Source organism: Lepisma saccharinum, chromosome 3, assembly GCF_977018435.1.
Source record: "Lepisma saccharinum chromosome 3, izLepSacc3.1, whole genome shotgun sequence".
Taxonomy (NCBI): domain Eukaryota; kingdom Metazoa; phylum Arthropoda; class Insecta; order Zygentoma; family Lepismatidae; genus Lepisma; species Lepisma saccharinum.
The window spans coordinates 129,546,540-129,568,223 of NC_139231.1; the positions used below are offsets into that span (position 1 = coordinate 129,546,540).

The 21,684-nt window shown below is 41.1% G+C and overlaps 1 long non-coding RNA gene across 1 annotated transcript in view; it reads right to left on the reverse strand.

Annotated features, from left to right (window-relative positions):
• LOC145985401 (uncharacterized) overlaps window positions 1-20,584 on the reverse strand; it is a 174,431-nt gene extending 153,847 nt beyond the window's left edge. Inside the window, exon 1 of the long non-coding RNA XR_014441420.1 lies at window positions 20,362-20,584. This is a non-coding gene — a long non-coding RNA (uncharacterized LOC145985401). The remainder of the gene's footprint in view (window positions 1-20,361) is intronic.
• Window positions 20,585-21,684: the final 1,100 nt, after the last annotated feature.

The window sequence follows — 21,684 nt, forward strand, 5'->3', positions numbered from 1 at the left end:
ACTACGTATTTCTTGGCGCGGTCCGTGCAAGCCTCCCCCCCCCCCCACACACATTCTCTCCAGCTACCAGCCCACATCGCGCTACGACGCCAGGGGTCCTGGGTTCGAATCCTGGCCTCGGTATGGATATTTGTGAGTGTCCATTCATCAATTTCATCATATCATCACTCATCCCAATTTTCGCAAATTAGCCGAAAGTGGCACAAAAAGCGAAGTAAAATAAAGCAAATCAAATCCAGCTACCAGACGTTTGCAGCAGTCCGCACTGCCCCGCACTACCCCGCTCGCTTTCTCCCCTTCTTACGCACGGTCTTGCTCTACAGATTCTCCACACAGGGTGTACTTGTAGATGCCGACCACCTTTTTGTACGTTTCGAGGCTGGGAGCTCCTTTAATCTGCCGATGGGGGAGTTGAAAGAACATTTCAGAACCTTCCCCTTACATTCGCGTTTCGTTTTTTTCAACTGTCAGTCAGTATTTAAGTCTCAATCTTCGTGTTGAGCTAACCAGGGAGAACTTCGCACTTAATCCCATTACAAGGCTCCAGTACATAATAAATTTTGTAAACTCGTTGTCTGAATTATTTATCTTCCGTGTGACGTCCCTCGTCTCTTTCCTTCTCCGACGACGGAAAACAAAATTACCATTTTTCTTGTTTTCCCCATCAGCTTTCTTGAGATTGCCTCTTTCTCCCATTTCTATTCATTTTCGCCTAGATCATTCTCGTGAGCGTAGAAATGGAGTTTCGGCTTAATGGAGGATGAGACTAATGACTCGCGTGCAACTTATCGGTAATTAATGGCATCTCGAGAGAGCAGCACGAGTCGAGCAATACAAATTCTCGTGCAATTTTGGCTGCCAACGACAACTAATTAGCGAGATGGGATACGGCTATGATGAGCCACTTGAATGACGGTGTTGTCGTTGCCATGGAGACGCCATTTTTAGAGAATTCGTCGCGCAACAGATTCCGTTTTGCTAATCCTGTACGCTGGTAAAGAAAGGTAGACCGAGTCGTTCGCGGTTTGTAGTGTTGTGTAGTTCGTGAATGAATAGATTCTTTGAATCATTAGATGAATCGATTCTTTGAATCATTAGATGAATCGATTCTTTTGAATCATTAGAATAAATCCATTTTTTCAATCATTAGAATCAATCTTTTTTTCTTAAGCATTAGAATAATTCGTCTTTTGAATCATTAGAATGAATCGAATCTTTTACGAAGTTAATTAGAATGAAATGATAATCTTGTTACGCTCTTGCATATTTGCTTAAAAAATCCGTGGTAAACATCGATTTGAAGGCCTGGGAAGCCGCTTTTCATTGGGTGACGCACGGCCAGCGCAGCGAAGGTTTATATATATATATATGGTTTGGTTTGAGTTGTTGTTTTAAGTCCACTTTATGCACTGTAAGGCTAATCGGGACTGGACCTACAGTTTAAAGTGGGATCCGAACCACTTGTGCCTCCACCGGGTATCGAACCCGGGAACGTATATATATATATATATATATATATATATATATATATATATATATATATATATATTATGGCTTTTCGAGATCGGAGTCCGCTACTGCTTCCCCATTGTCGTTTCACGAAACCTACTACAAAGATTCTGGATTAAAAATCTTTTTTTTTTTTTCAAATTTTTAGCAATTTGAAAAATCGCTGATTTACAAAACACGGTATTTTCACAAGCTTATATGTAGGAAAGATTACTTCAGAATATTATTATGGAGATAAAGAGTCGATATTAGATATCAAATGAGCAAATGGATTTTTTCGAACACTTTCAACAAAGTTGAATAGAAAAGACAACCCCCAAACAATTTTACTAATTTACTTGAGCATCCGTATATCTTCTACATCCTATTAGAATTTGGTGATAGTGTTTTTTTTTTCATCTAAAGTAAATATAAAGTAAAGTTCTCCGTGCACTTTGCACCATGCCATGAGGCATATATGCGAGGATAGGACCCCACATGTTCTTCCATCTCGGCCAATTAAGTAGGCGATTTGATCAGCACTACGCCCCGGCTGCCTTTAAACCCTTCAGGTGCCCATTTATTTGATGCCACCAGAGCCACCTTATGCAGGGACAAAGCCGTAAAGATTCCGACCTTATATCACTGTATACTGTACTGATGTACTCCGTGCTACATACAGCCAATCATTCTAAAACTCAGTTTTACGTTGAATAACAATTTACAAACTTTCCTGTGCATAGCACACCTCATCACTCATTTAACCACATATTATAGCCAGGTCCGTAGCCAGAATTTTATTTCGGGGGGGGCTCATCCCTTATCAGCACAGGCTTATCCAGAAATATTTGTAGAGGGGGTCAGGCTATAGTACATAGTACAAATAATAATGATTAATGACAATAATAATTATTATTATTATTATTATTACATAAATGGAAAGACTTTGCTACTCTATCCATCGTATCAGTGAATATCTAACACAATTGTTGTCCATTATATTTCTTATATTTTGTACAGTGAGTGTACTGAAAATCCTAGTTATTGTAGTTTGTTATTAACTTTTACACAATCGTTCAAGAAAAGGCATTAACAGTTAGTGGTAAATTTTACTCATAACTTATATTCTCTGTGACCTTACAAAGAAAACTATACGTCTTGGAAGCTTTGGATCCATTTATTATTATTATTAAATGGTGGAATATAAAAATATAATCTGGTTCCTCATTATACGCTAAGCTTTTTTCGATGTAATGCAGTTTTTACAGTGGTTATAACATTATTTCTGTTATTAACAATGAAAATACCATTTAAATTAGGTATTTGTACGATTTCGAGGGGCTTCAGTCCCCTTAGCCCTCCCCCTGGCTACGTGCCTGATTATAGTATCTTTCAAGGTGACAGAGTGACACTTTATGTGAACAGGAGTGTACAAGAGTATTCATGGTTGATTTGCCATACCTACCAAACACTCATAGATTTACCCACACACCCCTTATACACCCTTAAAATTTTTCCCGATTCCCCCTACATCTTTCACAATAGAATTGTTCGTGATAACTTTGACCCTAAATATATCCTTCCATCTCCATAGAAATGTTATCACACACCTCGAATGGAAAATTTTAACAAAATCATGTCCCATCCTATACCTAAAATTCTACTTTAAATCTTCTTGTGAAACCTGTCGATCTCCGTGGCGGAGTGGTTAGCACAGCACGCTACGATGTCAGGGGTCCCGGATTCGAATTCTGGCCTGGGAATGGATGTCCTTTGTGAGTGTCCCATCACGAATTTCACCACACCATCACTCTTCCTCATCGTCGCGACTAGCTAAAAGTGGGAGAAAAGCGACGTGAAATAATCTAATCTTATCAATCAATCTTGCAAAATATGAATAGGATGAAGATTATTTTTATTCTGGGAAGTGATTCTGAAAAATGATGAAGACCACTGTTAAAGCTTTGAAAAGTGCAGCGCTATCAGCTCACACGATGCGAATGCGATGCAGTAAGAACATGTTCCAACAGTTTTCATTGGCACCAACGCGATTGCGGATCAATGGGAAAGATGTGGACGACGATATCAATTATGTTCGCCACTGCCAAACCTCAAAAGGGGTCATTAACATGTAAAAGTTGGACAGCTGTTCTGTAAAATCATCACCTGTCCCACCAAATGATAGAAGACGATCTTCCAGCTAGCGAAGATCCTGCCGCATGACGTCACGATGAACTAGGATTGGTGGATTCACAGAACTCAAAAATGATTGATTTTAAGTCTACTTTATGCACAGTAAGGCTAATCGGGACTGTACCTATAGTTTAAAGCGGGATCCGAACCACTATGTTCCTCCAACGGGTATCGAACCCGGGTCCCCTTGATTACAAGGCAATGGCGCTACCACTGCGCCATCGGGGAGGCCCGTAGGGAAATAATTAAATGAGAAGATAGGAAAGATCAAATGAGAACCTCCAGAATAGACTACTGAGCAAGAATATTACCTTGCACTTAAGAGGTTCCGAGTTTGATTCTAGGAAGCGATTGCCACGATTAGGGCTTCGAAAAAGGCTCGAAGTAGACATGGTAACTGACGATGTCACGGACAATGCAAATGCAACAAAACCAATTGCAAGACAATTCCACACATTTAAAGGCCGAATTACACGGAACTGAATTTCCAGTAGGAATAATGCCATAGTTGGCGCTGGACTGACTACCTGACTGGAATTGATGCCTGACGAGGTGGTTTTGAAGACTAGTCCGTATTCTAATTGCAACTTGCTTCTGTGCTAGATGCTGTGGTAACAACTAAGGCTGAGCCTGTACTGGTGTATACTATTCGTATCGGTATCGAAAAGTATCGGTAGGTATTCTTAAACCGATACCTGACGATACTTTCCTGGCAATTTGGTCTTTCAAGGACTACGCAAAAAATACCTTGCGGAGTGTAATTATGAAGGAAATCATGCAAAATTCATCGTTTATTTTAATTTTGCACAGTTTTGCAGTAGCGGCTCTTGCCTAAAATAACAGGTGAAGAAGTACATTTATAGGCAATTGAAAACGTCTCTTTATGTCTTCATCCGTCCATCTGGAAAATGTTGTCTGCAACAAATTACACACTAAGTCATTTATTGGGTACATCGTACAAACCACAGCTCAACACATGAACACAACACATGATAGGAAACGCGGAACAAGATCTCGCGAGAACGCAACGATTTTGCCACAACCACTGGATGCAATGTTTTCTGTCGACGAAAGAACTGCTGCACCTAGATGGCGACACCCGTTCAATTCCAACGCTAGGTGACGTCACCGTTGCCATGACAACAGGCTAAAGTCTTCCGCAACCTGGCGGCGTCTGCCCTTGGTTTGTTTATGCTAGGACGAACTCTTCACGTGCGTAGCGCCGAGCGGCGTATTATTTGAGTATTATCGTGTGCGTTCTGCTGGGAAATAGTTTAATTTAACAAGCAAATGAAAAATGTCAATATTAATTTGAAAATTAGGTGAAAACATCTGCACTTGTTGCACTTGGCCAGCCGCCACTGCAGTTTTGTGTTAAGAAAATTACTTTTGTGATAACATGTAATTTAATATTCTGATGCAATTCTAAAATATTTTAAAGCAAAATCTTGGTAAATTGATGTACATAATTATAGCGGGATACTTGCACACTAATATTAATCTATATTTTGAACAACTTTAATTTCTTACAATTTTCAAGTATGGGTATCGGTGGGAATCGGTGAGAGTATCGGCATCGGTATCTGTTCAAGGTGGTATCGTCTCACGCCAGTAGCCAGAATTTTATTTCGGAATGGCTCAACCTTAATGAGCAGCCGACATCTAAAGGCAAAAAAGGGGGTGGGTAGAAGCCTTGAAGACGATTTTTTCAGAAATTACAACTTATTGTACAATATGTTTATCCCTGCCAAGGTAGTAAAATTAATTACCGCCATAGTACACTTTTCATATTAGATATGTGTAGGATATCTTGGGGCTTCAGCCCCCCGAGCCCTTCCCCTGGCTACGTGCTCGGCTCATCGCTAGTAACAGCCAATCAGAACGGTTTTTGGCTATGATTTTTGAGTATCGGTTCTGCAATTTTTGTTTGCTTCTCGACAAAAAAAAAAGTAACAGAAAATGAGGCACACACATGTTTATTAATATTTCGGGATTTATTACAGCATTGAGATTTGTGCAAGTAGTCGATAGTGAAATATCTCTATTATTTCAGTGTGTTAAAAGTTTGACATATTTAATTGAACGAAATATTTTTTATGAATACTTACCAGAGTTTATTAAAAGCATGTTGAGTACACCTTTACTACCATATTTTCTTTCGAGACAATATCGTAACGTTCTTCCTCAAGTTGCTCGTCTGCCTTGTGGGAACAAAAGTCTACCAACAAGAACGGCAACGAGTACCGTGTGAGGAGAAAACTAGCAGGTGAGAAAGTACCACAAAACTAGTCCAACTGATTGATTTGCTTCATTTTACTTCGCCTTTTGTGCCACTTTTTAGCTAATTTACGAAGATGGGGACGAGTGGTGATGTGATGAAATTGATAAACATCCATGCCCAGGCCAGGATTCGAACCCGGGACTCCTGGCGGCGTAGCGCGATGTGCTACAAATCTAGTCCAAGTCCAACTGGAAAATCCAGAGGGAAATCTAGCCTCCTGTGATTCAGGCATAAGCGAGTACATTGTGGGTTGCTGCTAAACTACTAGACAGTTGCATTCGATGCTTCTCGAAGCAGTTTGGGGTATTTTGTTCTCCACCATCCTTGGTCAGAACCAACATGTCCGATTGATTGCACATTAAGGCTAATCGGGACTGGACCTACACTTTAAAGTGGGATCCGAACCACTTGTGCCTCCACCGGGTATAGAACCCGGGACCCCTTGATTACAAGGTGACGACGCTACCATTGCGCCATCGGGGAGGCCCCCAAATATGTTTGAATTGCTCTTCGCATGTGAACAGCGATTCAGATTATAATTTGCCTTTGTATGCAGGTGCTACGTTATCGTGGAGACCCAATTTTCATGTCATTAGCGGGTTCGTTAATGATTTTCGATGAAAAGGATTACCGCCTGGCCTACCATAATTAAACTAGCACATAAATTTATCAGGTGCGTAAATCACTAAAGGTTCGGACAGAACGTATGTAATGCCAATCGTTGGCTGTCTTCACTCTCGAGGCGTTCTCAATAACTCTAGTTGCCACATCTTTTTGAGACAAAATTTGGCCCGCACCTTCATTAATTGGGCTGCAACTATCTTATTCCAGAGCATTCTCGGACAACAATATGAACGATTTATATTAGGGTGGATCAAATGAAAACGGAACAGGCCCGACCCTGTGGCTGAGTGGTTAGCACATCGCGCTGCGACGCCAAGGGTCCCGGGTTCGAATCCTGGTCGGGCTTGGTTGTTTGTGAATGTCCATTCATCAATTTCATCATTTCATCACTCATCCCCATCTTCGCAAATTAGCCAAGAGACACAAAACGCGAAGTAAAATAAACTAAATCAAATCAAAAAAACGGAACAGGGGCCACAGAATGAAATCAACACGGTTTATTTCAAACGTAATCTCCAAAGTTACACAAGCACGTTGTCCCACTGTTTTACCAAGCAGTAAATACCGTGCTCGTATAACTCCTTTGGCTGAGATCGGAACCAGTTGCGAACATTGTCCATGACTTCGTTGTCCGAGTGGAAGCTCAGACCTTTCAATGCCTTTTTCGACGGACCAAAGATATGGAAGTCGCACGGCGATAGATCAGGGAAATACGGTGGGTATATCAACACTGTCCACCCAAACGTCGCCAACGTGTTCTTCGTAACATCTGACGTATGTGGCCGCGCGTTGTCATGCAGCAAAACCACTCCAGAGGACAACTGGCCTTGATTGCTGCACGCAAACGGTGGAGGGTTCTGCACCAGTAACAAGCAGCGTTGATCGTTTGACCATGGTCCAGGAACTCGAGGAGAACGGATCCTTGATGATTGAAAAAATATATCAGTATCACCTCTACTCAGGGTTGTCGCCACACACATACATAAATATAACCCAATACATCCACTGTTCCGTTTTCATTTGATCCACCCTCATACACGAGAGGCAAACAATGATGCCTATAGACACGTAGGCGAAGTCCGATCACTACCCGGTAGCATTGTCCGTTCTGGTGCTTGTGCTTAGAGGAGAAAGCCAGAAATCCTCTTAAAGGATCTCACACAATTATGATGGCAGGCACTGTAACGACACTTTGGCGAGTTCAAGTAAATGATGCGTCCTTACTACACCTTGTTCTCGGTGTCCAAGGTGTGACGGTGATGTGGTTGGGGATGACAGAGGTTTCCACCCCAAGACCCAAGTGTTCCCGGCACCAAAGATAACTTTTCACTACCGATGATTTTGTCCCCCCCCCAAAAAAAATATTTATGTGTAAAATTATTCATATTAGTGAGATGATGATGGTGATTCTGGAGTTGGCGACATGATTTCTTGTGAGTTGGCAACCTGATTTCCTATGAGTTGGCAACCTGAGTTTCTGTGAGTTGGCAACCTGATTTTCTATGAGTTGGCAACCTGATTTCTTATGAGTTGGCAACCTGATTTCTTATGAGTTGGCAACCTGATTTCTTAGGAGTTGGTAAACTTATTTCTATTCATAGCCTAGGACCTTGTGAAATAGTGATATAGCCCAGACCTTTGACTCAGTATAGCCACTGCAAGTTACATCTTCAGTAATTGGAAGATTTATAAACAAGTATTATTTTTTAGCAAACCTATTTTGTTAATTCAAAGGAACAAGTTTTTTTCCTTCAGGAAAATGAATAATTCTTTGTATGATTATTATTTTAATATTTCCTCTAGACATTGTTCATACTAATAATAACAATAACACTGTACTTACAACAATAGTAAGAAAGCCCGTCTCAAGCAAAACGTATAATTTGCACACTGTCCTGTGGGATAAAGCCGGCCGGAGCGTGGTGCTGATCACATCACATGCACAAATTGTCGTGAATGCCTCCATGCCATGTTGCAACGTGTAGGGGGTAGTTTTTTCTTTTAGCCCAGTAACAAAATTCCTGGTCCGCCACTGCATAGGTTGGATATAAATCCTCAGCAGTAAATTAAGTTCTGCCCCTAGCGGAGGGTGGGGGTGGGGGTGAAGTTACGGTTGTTTTAGAGCCTCATTGATGATAAGCTCCTCCATAGCACTTACCTTCGACATTTACCGTCGCCGATATCTTTCGGCGAGCTGGGGGAAATATGTTATTTTACGAGAACGCCATTAGCAGCTTGACATGAAAACGATCAGGCGCCGAAATGCCAGCAGCCAGTACGCCAACCGGCTACATGCTCAAAGGGTTAAACGATGTCCCGGAACCAAATTAGAATCTAAAACATCCATTACTCTTTTGTTTTTTTTCTTTCGTGCCTGTCTACCTCGATAAAATAGCAACATCAGGCAATGGATTTTGCATTTTAACAGCTTCAACAAAATCATTACAAACGTTTCATAAGTGTATTGTATCGGTTGTGAATAATTTCCATTTGTCTCTTTTGCAGGTGGAGACCTCAGTGTTCCCACAGAGGGGGCCATGGGGCACTTACCCCCGTAGAGATATCTGCAAATACTCTTAAATTCGAATGGTGAAATTGTAGCGTGAAAACATTGACGAGGAGAACAATGAAAGACAGCAGACGAAGTGGTCTCTGATATACGTATGTGCATCGTGAAAAAGTACAGAAAGACAAAGAAAGAACTGTTCATCAACAAACTGACAGATGTTTATAGAAAGGGAGCGAGTCGAATCCAGTTTCTATTTAAATAGCGGACCAAAGTCTGACTTTGGCAACAACACCGGGGAATTCTCAATTCAATTTTAATTGTATGATTTGTAAAATAATAATAATAATATTAAAAGGTAAAATATATACGCATAATGCAACATTCCATGAAGGCATATAGAGAGCATTCCAACGTTACGAGTGTGACATACACACATAAAATTAAATCCTAGTCACGTGATATATTGATAGTAAAGTACTTTGTGGTGTCTGCTAACAAATGAAAAAAACGTGGGTATGATGAAATAGCTGAATGCCCGAAAAGCATTTGCGAGAAAGTTGTACTTGTGTGACACTTTAAATTTGACTTCATTTGTCTGTGAAGCATATAGGCTGCAGTCATTCAATTTCTTATTTACATGGAGTAGGACCACTTCTCGTCGAATGCCAAAGCTTTTCCCTGTAGTATGTTTATTTTGTCTAAAAGACTAACTTTTGCACCCCCCTAGCTTTGAGGACCTGCTTAGGTCTCAGGCAGCCCTGTCCTAATGTCAGTGTATACAGGGTGTCGCAAAACTCTTTCAACAACGCTTGGGAGCTGGTAGATATCACAAAAACAAGTAACTTTTCCCTATAAAGTTTACCTCGAAAGCGCTTAGTTTCTGCGCTATAAGCGCTTAAAGTCTATCCTGTACGTATGCAACCCAACACAGCAAACGCTTGCTCTGACATAACTAGCAGGGGCGCGTGGCAGGGTTGCCACTAGCGTTCCTCGTTAAGAGAGACGACTTAAAAACAACATCTTGGTAGTCTTCCCTGAGCAAAATCCAAAACATTAATGGTACTTGCGATGTTGTAAGAAGCATTGACAGTATTTATAAACTGACCAAGACAAATAATAGGCAGACTGAAATTCAAGATTACTCATTCTAAAATATCTCCATAATTGATCGATTGATTTGGTTTATTTTAATTCGCTTTTCTGCCACCTTTGGCTAATCGCGAAGATGAGGATGATATGATGAAATAACAAATGACACCAATGTCTAGACCAGGATTTAAACCCGAGACACCTGGCGCCCTAGCGAGCTGTGCTAACCACATCACCACGGAGTGTTTCGTGTATCAAGCAATATCAACAATTGCAAGGAACACGTGAGATAGAGGAAATCCACGAACGAACAATGTAAGCATGATGTGTTTGCTGCCTCGTTTCGAACACGGAGACTGAAATGTAGAAATTTTCAGCGAAAAATGCAGGTTCGACCAGGACTCGAACCCGGGTTATTAAAATTTATTTGAAAATTATTCCTATCTGTGCTAGCGTTATTGCTAATCGTGTTGTCTCATAAGGAAATAATTGCGAGGCTCTTTTAATTTAATGATTGATTGATTTGCTTTATTTTACTTAGCTGTTTGTGCCACTTTTGGCTAATTTACGAAGATGGTGATGAGTGATGATGATATGAATAAATTGATGAATGGACACTCACAAACATACGTGCCCAAGCCGGGATACAAACCCAAGATCCCAGTGACAACCTATAAATTTTACTGACAACTGATATGCATGTAAGAAAAATTATGTGTTTTAAAAATTGGTATCAAGAAAATTCCAACGATTATTTGCGAATAGGAACATGCGAATTAACCCCCCCCCCTCTCTCTCTCTCTCTCTCTATCTATCTCTTTCTCTCCACTCAAACTGGTTAATCTTGAAAGCTCTATTAAATAAGTTGTAGGAAGAAATTAATATTTCATTCAAAGGAATTACATTGAGTTCGGTGCATACTTACTGCCTGTACTACAGAAGGTTGTTTCACGTTGATGGTAACGATTTCGATCACCAGGGAGCAGCACGTAGGCACAGCACAAAGCAGCCAGAGACAGTAGGACGAAAGTACTGTGTGTTGACTTTAAAAGACGATGGTTGGCGTGTTAGTGAGTGTTGATATGGCACCAAAAATTCCAGTCTTTTGGGAAGTTTACATATGTGCCCTTTCCGACGTTTGTTATAGTTATAGCCAGATAATTAAACAGTGCCACATGAAAGCATTCCACGTGTCAAAGAAGGGCATCAATGCAGTGTTGAATCGCCATAAAGCTTGCACTGTACCTGTTGCTGGAACCAGTCTAAGTGGGCCTCTGATATATCTTAAGCCCAAGCGTTCCTCCGATGTTGTGCGGAAAGTGAGATCCTTGGTGCTATGTGATAACCCTGCAACGCAAAGAGTGATTGCACATGCAGTGCAATGTTTCCCTGCAACTGTAAATCGCATCACAGCCCAAGATTTACAACTTGTGCGTAAGTACAAAGCTCAAGTTCATAAGTTGCGTGCCTCACATGTCCAGGAGAGGAAGACCAACAGTCGGAAGCTCTACGAACGCCATCTGGCAGGGGACCGCTGGAAGTATGTGGTGTCCCTGGATGAAGCATGGGTGTATCTGTCGGGATGTGGTAAAAAAAGGACCATCTACTATCGACCACGTGATGCAAGAGATCGATCTGAGTGGGTACGTGAATGTGCTGAAAGTTTTCCACGCGGGTTCATGGTTGTTGGTGGTTACTGCCATAACGGGAAACTTCCACTGCACAGAGTGGAAAAAAGGCTAAAATAAATGGGCCTATTACCAGACAAATATTTTGGAGCCACTTTACAGACATGATATTCCTTTTCTCAATGCAGCGACACATCTCGTGTTGTCATCCACCAGGACAAGGGTTCCAGTCATACGGCAAAGTCCACGCAGGCATACATGGATCGGATGGCACGTGAAACGGGCATTCAGGCAATCCCCTTTACAGACATCCCTCTGAAATCCCCCGATGCATCTTCCATGGATTGTTGTGGGTTTCCGTTGTTGAAACGAGCCTTGGGAAGCAAACGGCCACGCACAATTGAGGGTCTTTGGAAAGCTTGTCAGGAGGAATATGATCGTTTGGACCAATATGTTCTTCAACGCAGTCTTCTCCAATGGAAACTCCGCTGCAGGGGCATTGCTGCAAGACAGGGGTATCTCGTGGAGCACCACCGCTCGTGGAGTCACGCTTTTTCTTAAGGTGCGGTGGGTTCTAACTTTGTTACCATGGACGTGAAACGACCTTCTGTAGTTTGTTCTGCACTTCACGATATCGTTTGATATTGGTACATCAAGAGAAATCCTCGTGATTTACACTCTTTTCATGTGTGCGAATTAGTTTTCTCATTTTGTGTCTTTGCTTTGCATTCTTATCATGGAACGTGAAAAAAAATAATCAAAAGGAAACCATTGAGTACACGTCATAAATTGTACATATTTATTATTCATTGTAGTAACTTGATATCAACATTGAAATGTAAGAGTAATATTTTCGGAAGGCACCAAAATGTCAACTTTTAGTTCACCCTGGAAACAACGTTTTGTAGCAAACGAGCGAGATTCTGACATCTAGATGAATTTCCGGAATAATTCTTGTGAATTTATATTATTCTCATTGTACGTAATTTTCCTACACTTTCGGGCAAATAGTAAATACGAGGACAAAAGATCCGGTGACATTTTTGTCCAGGTCGGAACTCGTGTCCGGAACATTCGGTAGAGAGAGATCATGTCTTGATCACTAAATGTACGCAGTCACCGAAGTGGCTCAATAATATTCATCTGCCGGAGATTTTTCTTTCTTTTCAGCCTGCTTTTTATAACGAACTCGATTTGCAATAACGCTAGTTCACAATTTTCTAATAAATAAATTGTAATAACATTACAGTCTGCTTGTTCGAAACGAGGCCTCAAACACATCATGCTTACATTTGTTCGTTCGTGGATTTCCTCTATCTCACGTGTTCCTTGCAATTGTTCGTATTGCTTGATACACGAAACACTCCGTGGTGATGTGGTTAGCACAGCTCGCTAGGGCGCCAGGTGTCTCGGGTTTAAATCCTGGTCTAGACATTGGTGTCATTTGTTATTTCATCATATCATCCTCATCTTCGCGATTAGCCAAAGGTGGCAGAAAAGCGAATTAAAATAAACCAAATCAATCGATCAATTATGGAGATATTTTAGAATGAGTAATCTTGAATTTCAGTCTGCCCATTATTTGTCTTGGTCAGTTTATAAATACTGTCAATGCTTCTTACAACATCGCAAGTACCATTAATGTTTTGGATTTTGCTCAGGGAAGACTACCAAGATGTTGTTTTTAAGTCGTCTCTCTTAACGAGGAACGCTAGTGGCAACCCTGCCACGCGCCCCTGCTAGTTACGTCAGAGCAAGCGTTTGCTGTGTTGGGTTGCATACGTACAGGATAGACTTTAAGCGCTTATAGCGCAGAAACTAAGCGCTTTCGAGGTAAACTTTATAGGGAAAAGTTACTTGTTTTTGTGATATCTACCAGCTCCCAAGCGTTGTTGAAAGAGTTTTGCGACACCCTGTATACGGAAAGCAGAGAAACTAGTTTGACACATAGACGGATCCAATTAACAATAACATTTCTGCTCAAAACCTGGGAAAATCATACGCATCCATTCAATAAATTGTTTGAAATACAAAAACAATGGACAGAAGCTAAAGTCATAGATCCTAAACATAGCTACGTTCTTTTATTTTGCATATGTCAATACATAGACCCGGAAACCCGTGCAAAGTCTTTCACCTTCCAACATCCTTTAATTTATCAATTAGACATATCCTTATATACTCAATGCAATATCCGTTTCAGGGATCTAGGAAGACATATCATGTATAAAGAGAAATGGCCAACACACCTAATCATATATACTGATGGATCCTAGTTGTAGGTTGTGCTTATTTCATTCCAGATCAAAATATAAACAAACAATTCCGTTTAACACCTGACACTTCTATTCTTACTGCAGAAAGTTACGCAATATATAAAGTTCTCACATACGCTATCCATAATAATTACACAAAAATTCTTATCATAACAGATGCTTTAAGCGTATTAATTAATCCTCATATCCTCACATTTGTAAACATTCTTTATTTATAATCCTTATAATCCAACAAACCCAGTATGCTAATGGAAGAAATATCCACGTACGGGAAATGAACGTGTGGACGTATATGCCAAAGCCGCCCGATCATCGGAATCTACCTCACTTGCGAAACTTCCATACACGGATCTTCTCCCAAGAGTTAAATATAAACTTCAAGATAAATGGAAACAGTGGTGTATGGAACAATTTCAATCCGCGGGCAATATATACAGGGTGTTTCTAAAGGTCGTTTACAACGCTTGGGAGGTGATTCCTCACACGAAAACAAGCAAAAAGTCTAAGTTCCATTTTTACGACTGAGGCTTCGTTTCCGAGATAGGAGCCTCGCAAAAGGTGACAAAGTGAACGTCACACCTGACTGGGACGAATACTATAACAGATAGAGAGGCGGTTCCAAGGGAATCATAAAGGAATCGTATGTGCTCAGTCCGGAAGTCACTATGAAAAGTTCACTGCACGCATGCGCAATGGAGTCCTCAAAGGAATTGGGGATTTCCAGCAATAACAATGCATGGAAAGTGTATGTAACGCAGCAAGAAGGACCGTGACAATGAGAAATGCGTTCAAGACAACACATCCCGACCTCAAACATCAAAACATGAGCACCGAACACAAAATCCGAAAAGTTGAGCACGGTTGCATACCCCAGTTACACGCGAGGAATGAACGAATCATGTCATGTGGCATACGAGAGACAGGAGGAGGGAAAGAAAAACACAATATCAGATGATTGCGACAACGTGTAATTTTACACGCGACAACTGCGTAAATCCCCCTCCCCCCCCCACACACACACAACAAACAACAAATGCTACAATGTCTTGCGTGTGCGTTTCACTGTACACCAACTGAAGATGTCACTTTCAACATACAAAGGGGGTGGGGAGCAATACCAAGAGTGTTCTCACTGGGATTTGCCGAGAACGATAATCACAGACGGTTTTCAAAATGTCTGCCGTTCACTTCTACGCAGAGATGACAGCGACGAATCAAGGATTGTCGAGTACGAGCAAACAAGCTAGGTGTATATGCTACCGTCGCGGCGGCGACGTTCATGCGAGCAACGAGGTCCTCAGCTGATGTGACAGGTGTGTCGCATACGAGGGTTTTCATATCTCCCCAGAAGAACAAATCGAGAGGGTTGAGATCTGGCAACCTCTGTGGCCAAGGCATAGGTTCATCCCTACCATTGAACCTATTACGAAACACGTCATGCAGGAAATGTCGTACATTACGATCGATATGAGCTGTTGTCCCATCGTGTTAGTACCACATTTCTTGCCGCAGTGCCAAAGGTACGGTCTCCAACAGTTCAGGCAGAACCTCACTAAGAAATGCATGCTACGTGCGATCAATCAGGCGAACAGGGAGAATGTATGGTCCAATTAAATGATCATGTACTATCCCGCACGACACATTCACTGAAAACCTGTGCAGGTGATGGGCCACAAAAAGTGCATGTGGGTTGTCAAAGTCTCAGACATGACTATTTCTACTATTGAAGACATCCATCCTGGTGAAAATGGCTTCATCTGCCCACAATACCTTTCCCCAGAAGTGATGGTTTGTGTCCAGCTGATTCAACAACCATTGGCAAAACTCAATACGAGGTCGAAAGTCACGAGGTAACAGTTCTTGTACTTTTTGCAGTTTCAAAGGGTGCATTCCTTCTTTTGACAACACTCGCCAAACATTCACATGACACGTGTTTCGTGCCCGAGCGAGCACGTGCGTACTGGTGCCAGGATGTTCTGCGACCGCTGTTAACACATCTTCTGCAAACTGATATGTGCGTACACTTCGGGGTCTTCCAACGTCTTGCCGCGGTGGTAAGACTGACCCTGTTTCACGCAGTCGACTGTCCACTACCTGAAAGAAGGCGTGAAACGGTAAACGTTTATGTGGAAAGCGTTCTCCATAAAGACAACTTCCCTTACGGCTATTAGCACGTGCCTCCCCATACATGAGATGCATGTCTGCTAACTGCTGGGTCGTATACGCAGCCATCTATGTAATAGGGAGCTGGAACTGCAAAGTATCGTTTTTGTTTAACACTGGCACATTGCAAAAATTGGCCGTATCACCGTACGAACACCAAAGACCAATTGTTGCGATACTTGACTTGCCCACTCCACCACGTCAACTTCTTTAAATACAACATACTAGTACTCTTCAACCATACTAGTATGACAACCTAGAGCGAACTGCTGATCATATCCCAGCACCTGCAACACGATTGGGACGACTGCCGGAGAGAACCAACCTTTCGAGCTCCTCTCGCGGGTACAGCAGCCATGAAGGTCAAACGTAGACTACGAGAGCCAGACTTGCCTGCGCAGCGCTTCCAAAACTGGTCTCTTTTACTTCACAGTGATCGCGCGCGAACACTCTTGGTATTGCTCCCCACCCCGTTTGTGTGGTGAAAGTGACATCTTCAGTTGGTGTACAGTCACACGCACTGTCCGTGCGTAAGATATTGTAGCATTTGTTGTTTGTTGTGTGTGTGGGGATATTACGTAGTTGTCGCGTTTAAAAATACACGTTGTCGCAATCATCTGATATTGTGTTTTTCTTTCCCTCCTCCTGGTGGAGTGATGTGTCTCTCGTATGCCACATGACACGATTCGTTCATTCCTCGCGTGTAACTGGGGTATGCAACCGTGCTCAACTTTTCGGATTATGTGTTCCGTGCTCATGTTTTGATGTTTGAGGTCGGGATGTGTTGTCTTTAACGCTTTTCTCATTGTCACGGTCCTTCTTGATGCGTTACATACACTTTCCATGCATTGTTCTTGCTGGAAATCCCCAATTCCTTTGAGGACTCCATTGCGCATGCGTGCAGTGAACTTTTCATAGTGACTTCCGGACTGAGCACATACGATTCCTTTATGATTCCCTTGGAACCGCCTCTCTATCTGTTATAGTATTCGTCCCAGTCAGGTGTGACGTTCACTTTGTCACCTTTTGCGAGGCTCCTATCTCGGAAACGAAGCCTCAGTCGTAAAAATGGAACTTAGACTTTTTGCTTGTTTTCGTGTGAGGAATCACCTCCCAAGCGTTGTAAACGACCTTTAGAAACACCCTGTATAAATGGTTTGCAGAACATTCACAAAATAAACCTTAGTACTACTCATATAATCTTCCAAGATCAGTTATTATTTTTATAATACACACTAATGATCATTTAGCACGATTACATATTACAACAAAACAAGCCTGCACATGTGGAGAAGTTAATCAAGATGCCACATATCTCTTTTTACAATGTCCTAATTTCGACAGGGAACGAGATATATTATAGAATGGTTTGCGTCGCCATGGAGTTCCATTCCCTACATCTCTAATTCCCCTGCTCACGGATCCCATTCCTCCCACTATATGGCTTCTTTATGGATATGCAAGAAGATGTAATTTGACGATCTAACAAACAGTGTGTGTGTGTGTGTGTGTGTGTGTGTGTGTGTGTAGGGTGTTGCAAAATTCCTTGCCTGATGGCTCTTTTGGTGTGTCTCACCGTAAACGAGATGCATATCGGCAAGCTCGTTGGTGGTGTATGTCGCCATTGTCAGGCTCACAAAGGAGCACACGAATACGTACGAAACGAACTTGTGATGTACCGTTCACGACTACAGCACTGAACACTCCACACAGGTGTCCACCCCGTACAGACAACACAGATGGTACGTACTACGTCCTTCCTAACGGTCACTTTAGCAATGTGCTCAATTTCACCACACGCCTCAGGATGAACACCTTGCGACAACAGGCGTAACTGACAGGCAGATCGCTAGTCGCGTACACTGACGCGTTGTTTGTACGTACGTATACCAACGATAGCGAGCCGTGACAGGTAGCATCCCGCTGAGCGCCTCTAGCGGAGCTTTATGTACTACTACGTCTTCCGTCGTAGTATTTGGAGCCGATATCAGTACGTGCTGGTCGTTCTCTCACGTGTACGTACGTATTTCATTTCTACGTACAGCCTTGGATACTACTTGTGTACGTGTGCGTCATCATAGTACACTTCTTGCACATGTTGTCTGTGTCCCCTCTTCTCTGGGGAATCCCCTTCTGCAGCCTGATTTTCGGACACTTCCAGACGAAATGTTCTTCATGTGCTGTGACCTCCGTCATTTCCCTTTGTCCCCCATTCGATACTACCTGTGTTCCATGTCGCACATATTCCCGGGAATCCCTCACTTCTTGTGGAGAATCCCTGCCGCATTCATTTTCGACACGCGATTTGTGCATCATTCGCTAGCCCAGGTGTGTGTTCTTTGGGGATATCGTGCCGCATCTTCTTTATGAGTACTATTTGTCGGCATATGGAGGTGTGAAGTCGATTTTCACACGATTTCGGCATCCTCTAGCTCTGATACGGTGCGTCATTCGACAAAATTCAATTTACATTTTCGTCTTCATTTCACTTGGCGATTCACCTCCTCCGCGTTGTAAACGGAATTTTGCACCACCCTGTATATATATATTTTTCTGCCTCATACTGCTATCTCCTTCTCTATCTTTATCTCTCTCTCTCTCTCTCTGTCTTAATTCCTGCGATTATCTATTACTCTTTCCCTTCCTCTGTTTCTGTTTATCTATTACTTTCTATTTCTGCCTATTTTTCTTTTGGGTATCGAACCCGGGATTCCTTGATTACAAGGCGACGACACTACCACTGCGCCATCGGGGAGGAACTTATATTATGTTATTGTTAAGGACAATAATTGCACTAATAATGGAAAGGCACTAATCCATACTACAATCCTAGAGTACTTTATTTTTAATTCCACAAAAAAAATTATTGTTATTTGGGGGATTTTTTTTAAATCGGGAATATTACAAAATTCCTTTTTTTTTTCAATTTCGCTCCTAGAATTATTTTTTTTGTTATTCCCATAAAGTAATGTTGTACTCTTGAAAAAAAACCTGCAAGTATCGATCTCTGTTTTCCTTCCTCATCTGCCTGCTTTGAAATGGAATGCATTAATTTCAAAATTAACCAATTTGCCGTTGCAATTTACTTGTCATACATTTGGGGGAATTCGACAAATTCCCAACTACAGTATTAAATTGCAATTGACGTTCATTAGATAAATCAGATTTGTACAACGGTAACTGAAAATTGTGCAAGAACTTTCGTGAAACTCTCAATTTTTTTTCAAGTCACGTTACTTAAGTAGCTGTTACATTTCTGGGATTTAAATTACAAACCTGATAAGTTTTTATCTGCTGGTTATTTAGAAATCTACAAAATGTTTGAATATGTCGTAGGCATTCACAATAACTGCATCTAATCTGCTTATATAACGTTTACCTTTTTCGTGTGTTCTTCCAACCTTACAACAAATTCATTTCCTTAAAGTTTTCCGTTTCGTTAATCGTGTAATTTTCAGCTTGATTGGTTTTCCTATTGGAAACACCTTTACTTTCCTGAAGCTTAAGTACGTTCAATTATTATTATTATTTTGAAGTATTGTGAAAGTGGCAATACGTACCCACCTTATGAAGGAATACATCAAGGTGGAAACACATATAACAATATTTAATGCGTATGGTATTCTTGGCTAAAAATCAAGCGAAAGGTGTGAATTTAAAAGACGGTTTCGAAGTTTGTCATTCATACATTAAATGATTGCACAAGAAGGAAAAGTTGAACTGATTTCGGAAGTTCATATTCTGAGCTGGAGTAAATAAGTTCAGGAATTTGAATATAACTTCCATGAAAACAGCTTTCTTGTGTAACGAGACTTGTAGAATAACTAATTCTTCAAAATTGGTTTATTATAAATGTAATATTTATCTTAATGTATTTTTTCTAGGCATTGTGAATAATAATAATAACGTTCATTTTCCAGGTCTATCAAGAGTGTGGACCAAAGCAGACAAGTTTAATTCACACACTGCAATTATCTACGTGCTTATTTCAGTAAATAAAAATCCGTTAAGCGATTCAACAAAACAAATGTTAAAGAAAAAACATGGCCCTGTTATAAATATCTTAATCGTATCATTACTTCATTATGTGAATTATTAATGAATACTTACTCAGATATCCCTCTGCTAAACCATTTGCACCACTATAGATTTCAGAAAACACTAAAAATTCTCTGTTGACATGAAGACAAAATGTTTACACTAAACGGAGTCAGTTTTGTTTATGTCTTTTTCTTTCTTTGCAATACTTCACCCGCGTAAAAACCACTCAACACGTTATCAAAATTCTGAGGAAACTCAACCCCACCAACACCCGGCCGATATCACTTTTTGTCTCTGTAAGACACGGTACTATCACGCACGAACACAGTTGACACTCAAGTACAGAACTGTCAACCTCCTGTACCTCGCCTGACGAAGACGTAAGATAATTTAACCACGAGCAGAGGAGACAGCAGACATCCCGCCCCTTTCAACTCCACATCTCTTGCACAACTACCAGCGCCTCGCAACGGGGTGAGATTCAACCACGACACGTGGCTCCGGAGCCTCGAATGCAGCGTTGCCAGATGCTTTCAAATTATATAACGGTCATCTTTGTTGTTTTCTATCTCGACAAGTTTACATCAACAGTTTACTATTCCGGATTTAAAATGTGTGAATGCTGAAATTGAGAAATAAATAGAAGTGGCCTAATCGCCGGCACGGATTATAATTAATAAATCGAATATAAAAGGAAGTAGTTAAGATCCAGGTCCAAGAGAGTAAAAGCCAGATCTTGCTCTCAGACGCTATCTTACTGTCACTTGATTCTGGATCCACCACAGTCTGCAACAAGAACTCGAAGAGAACTCTTATTTTACTGGGCATTACATACAGAAAACTTTGAAGGAAAGAAATGCTTGCAATATGATAGTGTTTTTCTTTTTTTTAATCCAGCAGGATATTGGCTTCACTGAGTATAACGAACACTATTAACACCCAGTCACAGCCATATTTAGCCATAGGCCTAGTAGACCCCGCCCTAGGGGTGTACGTATTTGGAGCAGAAAAATTACCTCATTCTAATGTGATCTTATTTTATTTTCCCTTCAACATATTTCTTCATGTAATACCAATTTTACCAGAGAAACCGTACGAATTGAAAATGTCCAACGAATAAATTGTCTTTTTTTATATAATAATAATAATAATAATAATAATACAGTTGATCTGTTTACTACGCTCTATCCTGTCCTAAGAGTCTTGCCAAAGCGGTATTAGAAATTTAGCAGACGATATAAATATACAGAAATATATTTTCGACAAAAAAATTCCTGCATGTCCCAAAATGATTACTGATTTTAACTGCTTATAACTTTATTTTTTTTATAGATACAAATACAAGATTTTTAACAACAACATACATGAGCGCGAAGTTTTGGCTGCAATGCA